This window comes from Octodon degus, unplaced genomic scaffold (genome assembly GCF_000260255.1).
Source record: "Octodon degus isolate 3935 unplaced genomic scaffold, OctDeg1.0 scaffold00080, whole genome shotgun sequence".
Lineage (NCBI taxonomy): Eukaryota > Metazoa > Chordata > Mammalia > Rodentia > Octodontidae > Octodon > Octodon degus.
This window is the reverse complement of record NW_004524656.1, coordinates 10,439,009-10,449,777: the sequence shown is the minus strand read 5'-3', so window position 1 is coordinate 10,449,777 and position 10,769 is coordinate 10,439,009. Positions and strand designations below refer to the sequence as shown.

The window sequence follows — 10,769 nt, the reverse complement described above, 5'->3', positions numbered from 1 at the left end:
TCTGGGCACAGGGAAATCATCATGTAGCGTAAATAAACCAAAGCTTATAACCTAGAGTGATCCTGGGCAAAACCAAAGTGCTAAAGGAGCTGGCTCCTGCTGTGAAATACCATGTACAGTTTAAGCCCATTTGAAGCATGTAAAAGCCTAAGGGCCTGTACATGGGTATCGCGAGCTTCGAGGAGAAGGCAATTTTAGTTGGAACAACATTGTTTGGCACCTATTGCTTATCCAGCACCCAGGGTGGTAGGCCCAATTATAAAATTAGCATTGCTCATATCTGCTCAGTCAAATAGAAAGTAACTACTCTATAAAGGGGCTAGGCGTCCAAAATTAAACAGGGGAGGGAAAGCCCACTAATTGCTCTCATTTTTTTATTTCTGCCCAGCTGCATGGTGCCAGTCTCAGAATCTCCCAAGCAGATGGAAGAAAGGTAGGGGTAGAAACAAGATAGGGAAATCGCTTCGCTTCATCAAACACCTCCTCCCACTCCCACATTTTCTCTCTCCTCTTTTTGCCTCGTCCTACCTCAAACCCGTCTTCCCAGGCTCCCCAGCACCACTTGTTCTGCCTGTTAATGTTTCCAGTCTTTCTACCACAACCACTGCCTACACGTACGATCTGCTTGGTGAGATTAAAAGGACACCAGAGTCAGAGGTCTCAGTTTGGTTCCTCTGCTAGCACTAGCTATGTGACTGTGGGCAGTTGCCTTATCTCCTTAGGTCATACTTTGTTCATCTGAAAGTAGGAATTAATACCTTAATATTTACCTTTTACTGTCATGCTGAATGATGAATAATATGACCACTACTAAAGGCTTTAGCATGCCATGTCTTGCCCAGAGTACGCATTAATTCTAAACGTCAAGTAGATCAGCCCAGCCTCTCTGAGATTCATCCTGGCCAGAACCCCTAATCCTATTTGTAGAAGGATCCCAGTCTCTCCAGAGGCCCTTGGCCGAGGTATTGCCTCTGCATTAATTCAGTTTGGGGCTCATTTTCTTGTCTAAAGCTAATTAACTCTGTGCAAATGAGCACTGGGCTCCACCCTGATTATGTCATTTCCTCTAGGTACTCTTGCTGAGGGCCTTTGGATACAGCTGGATTTATTGAAACGTAGGGAAGTGGACAGAGTTTGCATCATACAAGTCAAACAATCTCCCTTAATTATTATATCACTCCCTAGTTTTAAATGCCCTTCATTTAAATGACAGGATCCCCTTCCTCCTGCCTCTGTATTTTTCTGGACCCCCAATCCCAAATTCCTGTTCACATCATCTGCAAAGTAGGTTGGTTATTCCCTTATTTTCTTGGGTTCTTCCTATTCCAGGCTGAAGGCCTCATCTTTCACATCCAAAATGCTCTGTCCAAGTATTTTCCTAAACGAAGTCTCCCTAGGAAGAAGCTGGTGCCATCTGGCAATGCAACAATCTTCAATCAATAGGTACCAGTGCCCTCTTTTGTCCTTCATAGTGAAAAATATCTCTTCTCAGACTACCTTCCTTGCAAGTTCTCTTTTCCCACCTCCAGTGATCCTCTTGAAAGGAGAAGGCCTCTCCTTCTGCTCTCCTCCTCCTTTGCATTCCAGGAACCTGTGCCCACCAATAAGTTGAGGCTGCCTTCTGGAAAGTCAGAGTTAGCTTGCCAAAGCCAACAACCTTAACTCTACAAACATAATTCACACTTTTAACATTTAACTCCTTCCAAGAACATCCCCCTTTACTGGTTTACATTCTTGCTTCTCCAGTCATCTCTGATCAGCCCTTCTCAGTCCCCTCTTAGCTATGCCTCCCTCGTCCACCATGACCACTTTACATAGACCTACTCTGCCTGCACTGTACTATTTCCCCAGCCTGCTCATCGATTCTGACAAGTCTACCTTTCCAGAGATTAAGGAGATCTCTCTCTTCCCATGTAATTGTAATTCTCCACATAGCTCACACTCCCATTTTTTAATATCTTCTGGAACTCTCTGGCTGAATAAGAAGCAGGTACCACCAAACCTGGCCAAAATGATGCTTACCCCCCCCCTTCCCACTGCCAAGTCCACTCCTTTGGCACGGCCTTATTCTACTAAGGAGTCACCAGCCCTCAGACTCCCTTTACACCCATTCATTCAATGGATAAATATCTATTGGGGTCATTTTCCCCAGGGGACTTCACCCATTACCATGGCTTTATTTTTTTTGGGGGGGGGGTGGTGCATAAATGCATATACTTTAAGTCATTTAATTTGAAATACCTAATATAAAGCAAGTATTTCTCAGTACATTCTTTTTTGTTTTTCTGTATTTTAAGGAATGGTCTACAGGGTGCTCAGGGTCTCTCTACTAGATCAGACTCATAGTGATATGCCTGTTTACAGACTCCCAAGAGCTGGGATTACAGGTGCGTGCCACCATGCCCTGTCTCAATTGTTGTCCCAGTGTGCCCTAGGGGCAAGGCCAGCATAGCAGGCCCGGGAATCGACTCAGTACATTCTGTTTAGTACTTATAAAGATAAAATTAAGAGAATCATTTTCCATGGTAAAAAGTAGCATCATTTCCCTAGCTCATTTTGTAGCAAAATAAACCAGCAACAAAGTGAAGAAACACAAGATGGGGAAAAAATTTTACCAGCTATTCTTCAGAAAAAGAACTAATATCTAGAATAGAGAAAGAACTCAAACTGATCCCCCAAATTTATTTATTTATTTTTTATTTCCCCAAATTTATTTATTTATTTGTTTGTTTGTTTATTTACTTATTTTTAGGGAAGGAGTTTACAGGATGTTCAGGGTCTCACTGCTAGATCAGACTTGTAGTGATCCACCTGTTTACAGCCTCCCAAGAGCTGGGATTACAGGTGCACACCACCACACCCAGTCTCAATTGCAGTTTCAGCATGCCCTGGGGGCAGGGCTGGCACAGCAGTCCTGGAGTCGAACCCCTGGCCCCTGCACCTCCTTGTAGGTACCTTAATCCACTGAGCTATTTAGCTGGCCTTCATGATCCCCCAAATTTAAAGACGCAATCAAAAAGGGTCCTCTGAAATGAATCAACATTTCTCAGATGAAGTACAAACATCAAATAAAGATATGAAAAGAATGTTCAACATCACTGGTCATTCAAAAACTGCAAGACAAAACAACACTGAGATTCCATCTCAGTCCAGAAGGAAGGGCTGAGTAACAAATGCTGGTGAAGATATGGGAGAAAAAAAGGAACCTTTTTCCATAACTGGTAGAAGTATAAACTGGTAACAACCACTATGGAGCTCAGTATATATATTCTTCAAAAAACGAAAACTAAAGGCTCCATTTTTAACCAGCTGTTCCCTTGCTAAGCATCCTTCCCAAAGGGTTAAGCATCATACTACAGTGATGGATGCACTTCCATGTTTACACCAGAATTTATAACAGTTAAATCTTGGAAAAACCCCAGAAGCTCATCAAAAGATGAATGGATAAAGAAAATGTGATAACTGATCTATAGTGGAGTACCACTTCCACAAAGAAGAATAAATCTGAGTCATTTTTAGGTAAATGGATGCGCCACAAGACCATAACCTTAAGTGAAATAAGTCAGACACCCCAAATATTACATTGTTCCTCTTTTTAAGAAACCCAAAGGATAAGTAAGGAACTTAGTGGACAACTTGTTCAGATGTGAAAGGGAATAGAGAGAGAGAAGGAAGAAAATGGACAGAAAAGAAAATTAAAGGAAAAAGATAAAAACTGTCTTTTATAAATGGGGAGGGGAAGAAGGCTTGAAGAGAAGGAAGGGGACTGGAGAAAAAAGATTTAAAATGTGTCATGCGCAAGTTCTCTATAATCAATGGAATGATTATATATGACAAATATGCACTAATTTTGAAAAATGAAAAAAAAAATAGCAGAAGAACAAAAAACATCACTTGTAAATTGGTATCAGATTTTACTTTTAAAATTCAGACGAGGGCTCGTAAATCTAACCTGAGAAGCACTTATGAGTATACAACTTTTATAAACCCCAAAATTTGCATTCAGGTACTATTATAGTGATGAAGTCCATTTTATCTCTGCTTATAATTTGGGCTTCTGGTTCTATTGAAACTTAAATTTACTGTGTTAAGAGGCTACAATCCAGGTTTAGTTTTCTATTTACATATCTTAGTACTGTAACACGTTATATGAAGACAATATTTGGAATCCAAAAGTAACCATCATCTCCAAGATAGAATTGACAAGTTAGGCCAGCTCCTTGAGCATAAGCCCCTTTAAGTCCGTGGCAGCAGCCCACCTTCAAGTCCTGGTGCTGTAAGTAGAATCTCCCTCTAACATTAAATAATGCTAAATATGCAATCTTGTGTTCTACAGTAAGAAGAAGGGAGCTTTTTACATATGAAGTGTTATGATCAGTTTATTAAGTTCAATGATGAAGTTACCAGAAGAATATTCTCCTGAAAATTATTTTTTCTTACCAAAAAAAGGAAAATGAAACCTTTTCAGCACAGCCACAGATGCTGTGACGTTCGAGCTTCTCTGGAGATGGAGGCACCCGTCACCCTGTGGAGTCACTCCGTGCATCTGCACGACTGGAGTCTGGATCATCGTCAACGTTTTCCAACTCTGAGTCATCCATTTCCTGGAACAAAGACTCATCTACTTCCACCATGTTTCCAGCATCCTCCAAAACTGAGTATCAGATGTATCAAGATTATAATCTGCTTCAAATAGTTGTTTGCCACTCAGTGTACTTTTTCCTGCTTGTTCTTCTTTCATCCATTTCTTTTTAATTTCTAAGAGTCCTGCATCAAACCAACCTTTCCAACATAAGAAATTCTCCATTGTAACAGAGGTGCCATGGAAAAATTGCTTCTCTGCTTCTGCTTCTTTTATTTTAGGTTTTTTTTTCTTCCTCTCTTCTTGTTTTTATCTTATTTACTGTTTCATTTAATTTTTCCTGCACTGCTGTCACTAGAGTAAAGATCATGACCACACCAAGATTTTCCTCAGCCTGCAGTGCTAATAATTTTTAAATGTCTATGACATCAGTATCTTCTGGATTTTCCTGAGAGACTATTTCATAAAGAGGAGCTTCATCTGGGTATTTCTCGCTGTATGTAAACTTGAGCATCGTCTGGACAACATCAATTGCTCTAGCGTCAGATGTCACAGTAATGGTGAAGCTGGGTGGATTTTCTGATAATACTGTGAAGGAGTTGGGGTAGATGGGCTCCAGGGCCTCCAGCTCATTTCACTGCTCCGTGGCGTAATCTGTCATCGCGGCCCTGTCTGCTGCCCACGGATCATGCTGACACTCGGGCAGTGTGCTACCACCGAGTCCCGAGGCCTCCAGCCAGGAGCAGCCCACTAAGCCACAGCCCTGAGCCTCTGTTCCCATGGCTTTAAATAACACACATATGCTAAGGGCTCCAAAATCTTTATCTTAGTCCTACACTTTCCCCTCAGCTAGACTTGTCTACGTCGCTGCCTCCTCAACAGCTTCTCCTCTTACTTAGCTCTTAGGCACTTCCATGGTAAGATACCCAACAGAAAATTTCTGCCTCCTCCCATCATAAGACTGCTACTTTCCCAGTCAAATCCACATTAGCAAACATCTCTTCCAACCATGCATTTGCTGAAGCCAGAAACATGGGAATTGTGATTTTATCCACATCCGTTCATGTAGTTCTGCCTGGTAGCAATTCTGAACCCAAAACATTTCCAGAACCTACGCTTTTCACTTCTTTTCACCGCAGCCCTCATGATCAGGGCTATCATCCTGTTTTCTGTGAATGCCGATGCTCACTTGCTCTGCTCCAACATGCCCGTTGCTACCCAAGGAAACTTCTAGAAACGGAAACAGGTTCATGGTATTTTCCCAGTTAACACCCATTAGGGCTCCCCACATTCCTGAAAGTGCTTATTGTCTTTTTAAAGTCTCTTCATTTATTCTATTCTGCAGCAGGTGCATCTGCAGTAACTAAGTTTCTTTCGGCTCCTCCAATAGCTTCCTTTTTCTTCTTGCTGGGATAGTTTTTCTGAGATTGACTTTTTCTTCAATATTAAGCCTGAACTTAAATTTTATCTTCACAAACAAGTTTTCCCTGACACTCCAAAGTTTATACCTATGAATCCACCATTACCTTTTGTCATTTAAATGTAGAAATTTAATTCTTTTGTAGCATTTAATTCTTCCTGATTTTTTTTTTATTTTACTTTTGTTTTCTTGCTTGTGTTTTGTTTGTATTGCATCAAGACAGGGATCATTTGTCCCTGTCTATTTTGTTCGCCACAGGAAGTCCAGCTCTGACAACTATTATCTGGCACATAGTAATTGCTCAGTAAATATTTGTTGAACGGATAAGTGAGTGAAGGAAGGATTGGGAAAATAAATAAGCCTATAAGATGTATGAAGTTTTGTATAAGAAATAATCCCTGTGCTCAAAGGATGCCCTACTCCATAGCAAATAAACATAATCTTCATGGAGCTATTGCTTCTACCAGAGGCATGTCAAAATAATACAGAAATGCAGAGGTAAACATGATGAGTCCTATAGGGCTGAGGGAGAGACCTGTGGAGGACTTGACAGAGAGCTGATAGGGTGGACAATACACAAGGTAAGAGTTGGGTAGAAGAGCTGGTGAGATAGCTCAGCAGCCTACTTAGGCAAGCATAGGGCCAGGGGTTCAATCCCCAGCACCATACCACACATCTGTAATCCCAGCACTCCGGAGGCTGAAAACAGGAGGAGCACTATGAGTCTGAGCTGTGAACTGCATAGTGAGACCCTGTAATACCAAATACTTAAAAAAAAATTAGGTAGATTTCAAAATTATTTTTGCCTGATTGAATTGAAATAGAAATTTATCTTTGCATTTCGACTTGAAGTCAACTCAGATAATCACTTGGTACTGGAGGTCAGAGCTGGAAATGGTTAATATCAATATAACATACTCTCAGGATTTGTAAAAAATAGCTAATGTATGTAAAATGCACTTCTTTGGCCTTACTATCTAAAAAGAGTGTTTGTACTCTACCCCATTGTGCTGCTACTATAAATGGGCAGCCACAGTACACATTAGTGTAATTAATGTAAATTATTGAATTAGATGAAAGACAGAACAAAGATCACATCATATCACCGCATCTCTCCTTAGTATATTTGACAGCTAGTCATCTCAGGCTATATTGTGCTGAGTAACAGATGATCCCAAAATCTATTTTTTTTCTGTATTTTAGGGAAGGGTCTACAGGGTGTTCAGGGTCTCATTACTAGATCGGACCTGTAGCGATCCTCCTGTTTACAGCCTCCCAAGTGCTGGGATTACAGACACGCACCACCATGCCCATTCTCAGTTGCCGTCTCAGTGCACCCTGGGGGCTAGCACTGCAGGCCTGGGGATCGAGCCCCCGGCTCCTGCCCCTGCTTGCAGGTGCTTCAACCTGCTGAGCCAATTGGCAGGCCCTCCAAGATCTTAATGGCTTCTACGTCAGGAGTTTAGTTCTCCCATTGCATGAGTGTTGTGTTCATCATTCTTTGGTCTCCACTGAAGAAGCAGCTGCCATGAGGGGTGCATTGGTCTTTAGACCAAGGAGGAGAAAGAGATCTCATGAGCAAGGGAAGGCTCTTAACGTTCACTCTTGGTAGTGCCTGAGGTCATTACCACTTCATGGACCAAAGTCCATCATGTGGCCGAGACCAGCATCCCTGAATTGAGGATGGAAAAATCCCTGAAAACACTTACAAATAAGAATATAGTACACAACAGCATATATAAATCAATGGATTGTTTACACTACTTCATTGTTGTAAGAATACTAATTAATGCACATAACTTATCCAAATAAGAATGTTAAGAAATATTTCTATGTAATCCAAATACAAAATATACCCCTCGAGGAAATGTAACAGCTGATTTTGGTGATGCAGAGACAGCAGAAAATGTGCTATTAAGGGAAAGCTCCCATAACCTATCTGTAGCTTGGTCCTGCAAGCCCAGGATTCTGGATTTTCCATAGGATTTCAGTATACAACATGCGTATTAACAAAACAGTCATTTCCTCTTTAAGACTACATTAATATAAAGGCCAATCCACAAATAAATAGTTATCCTTTTCTCCAAAACATATAACTTGAAGATAAAAAGAGAAGATATATATATATATGTTTGTATTTAGGACAGGGTATACAAGGTCTCACTGTGTAAACTGGACTCATAGTGATCCTCCTAATTACAGCCTCCCAAGTGCTGGTATTACAAGCGCGTGCCACCACGCCCAGGCCAGGGGATCGAACTCGTGACCCCTGGGTCTGCCTAAGGAGGTGCTTTAATCCGTTAGGTTATACATACCTATATTTTTGTAAGCTGGCAAATATACAGAAGAGTTTGGGTTGGCATAAAAATTATAGAGATTTTATATATGTGTGATAAGACACAACTAAAAATTACATTTAAAATTTAAAGCCAGAATCTTGTCAACTAATTCATTAGGTACAAGTTCAAATAGGTATTTTAAAGGGAGGACAGGAGTCATTTAGTTACAGCAAATACTCAACTATAAATCCTTCAATAATAGAGAATAATCTTATGTATTCTTAAATCCCTAGCAGCTAGCAGTGTCTGCTATCCAGTAAGCATTTAATAAATGTTTTATACTAACATCTTCCTGAAGAGCTATTTATATCAACCTTTAAAATTCTCATACAGTCTGACCCAGAAATTCCAACTTTAGAAATATGTCCTATGAAAATAATTAACCAATGCATGGGATTTTTAACACAATCCTATACATAGTATCAGGACTTGACACCCAAGATACCCAAAAAGAGCACTAGTCAAGTATGTTATAGTATTTACCATACAATGAAATATTAGGAAACTGTAGAAAACCATATTTTCAGATAACAATTATAATGGAAATAAAATATCATATGGGAGAAAAAAATAGAAAAAGTTGTAGATATAATAAAATGTCACATTAGTAAAGTGCACATACACTATATAGGTACGTACCTGTGCACATACTTTAAGATCTGAACGGAACAGAAAAAAAAGTATTATGAGGAACGGGTGCACATTTCTTGCCAAGTCCCTCTGGGCTTAGAGAGGATGCTAAGATGGGTCCCTTGTTTCCTGAATGGAGAGATGTATGTGCAGATGCAGACAGAAGAGAGGCTGGAGCCAGGGATGAGGCCAGATGTGTGTGGCAGGGCTAATGACAGGCAGTTGACAGTTGATTACTGCATAGAACCCAGATGTCTAGTACGAATATATTTTTTATCAAATCTCATTGTACAAGGTATGCTGTATCCTGCTCTTTTGCCTAGTGTGCAAATTTTCAACAAAATCTTCATTTTTCTCATTACTTTGTGAGTGCTGGTTTGCTTTGAGGGTTGGTGACCACCTGGGGACACTTGCTCAGGGGCAAGAAGTGTGACTGCCTGTGGGGCTTGGCCAGCCCTGGGATCTCACGCTGAAAGGAAATGCACCAAAATCGTAGACAGCTTTGGATAGAGAGAAAGCATGGTGATTTTCATTACATTTTTTGTATCTTGATGGCTTTTCAAAATTTCTGCAATGAATATGCATTGCTATTATAATCACAAAAAATGTTGTTTTTTTAAAGATAAATTGATATAGAATGAATGAATATGTGAATAAATCAATGAATGAATGAATTAACTAATTAGTGAAATGACTGACCGGGGCAAATGCGGCACAAACAGGATTCTAACTGACAAATTTGCTTGTTCTTATTTCCTGCTGTGGACATTAGTCAGCCTCTATCTTTAGATGAGACATATCTTGAAAAGAGAAAAAGAAAAACACTCTTCAAAAGGAAGCAATATTTTCATGCTTTCTACAACATTTGCAAAATGCCCCTCCAACCCCACTACTCAACCTGGGTCATGCTTCGCAGGCCTCTTATCTTTTTCCAGGGTTTGTGACCAAAACCCCCAGAATTTACTAGCACAGAATTCTATGAAAATCAAAGAAAATAGGCAATGGATAGAAGAGGCAGCACACACAAAGAAGCCTACTGCCAGCCTGCTTTGGAATTTTGTGGCTCTGTGTTTTCAGGTAGCCCATTAACATCTGTGTGTGTGTGTATGTGTGTGTGAACATGTGTGTGTGCATATGTATATGTGTGTATGCATATATGCATATGTGTGCATGGGTATGTGCCTATGTGTCTGTGTATGCATGAGCATGTATATGCATGTGTATGTGCGTATATGCATGTGTGCATGTGCATATGCATGTATATGTGTGCATGTGCATCTGTGTGTACATGTGTATATGTGCATGCATAGGTGTGTGCATATGCATGTGTACATGTGTGTGCATTGCATGTGTGTGTGTGTGTGTGAGATACACACAGAGGCATGAAGGTAAGGCTACAAATAGAAAAACGAGTTAAACACATCCAAATACATTAAGGCAAAACCGGTGCCAAACCATGTGTCAAACACATCCACAAACTGGTTTGTTCTCTTCTCACACAGAAATGCGGAGGCAGGCCTGGAAATTGAGTGTGCCGTGTCGGGTGGGACCTACAAGGGCTTCTATAGAAACCATATTGTTTGCCCATATGGGCTGTGGAGATGGCAGCTGGGTGAGGGGAGACCTTGCCACCTGCCAGGGTGAGAGGCGAGCAGCCACTCAGAGTGCTGGAACTGGGGCTGCGGACAGCTCAAGGGCGTGGGGAGCTTTCTGCAAAATTTGGGGAGGATGATGACTGAGTAGACTGGAGAGGAGAAGAGCGGAGAGGGAGAGAGAGGGGAGGAGAAGCCTGCCTGAC

The 10,769-nt window shown here is 40.9% G+C and overlaps 1 pseudogene; it reads right to left on the bottom strand.

The window, feature by feature from the left end:
• Positions 1–4,520: 4,520 nt before the first annotated feature.
• LOC101580646 lies at positions 4,521–5,243 on the bottom strand (annotated as a pseudogene).
• Between the last annotated feature and the right edge of the window lie 5,526 nt (positions 5,244–10,769).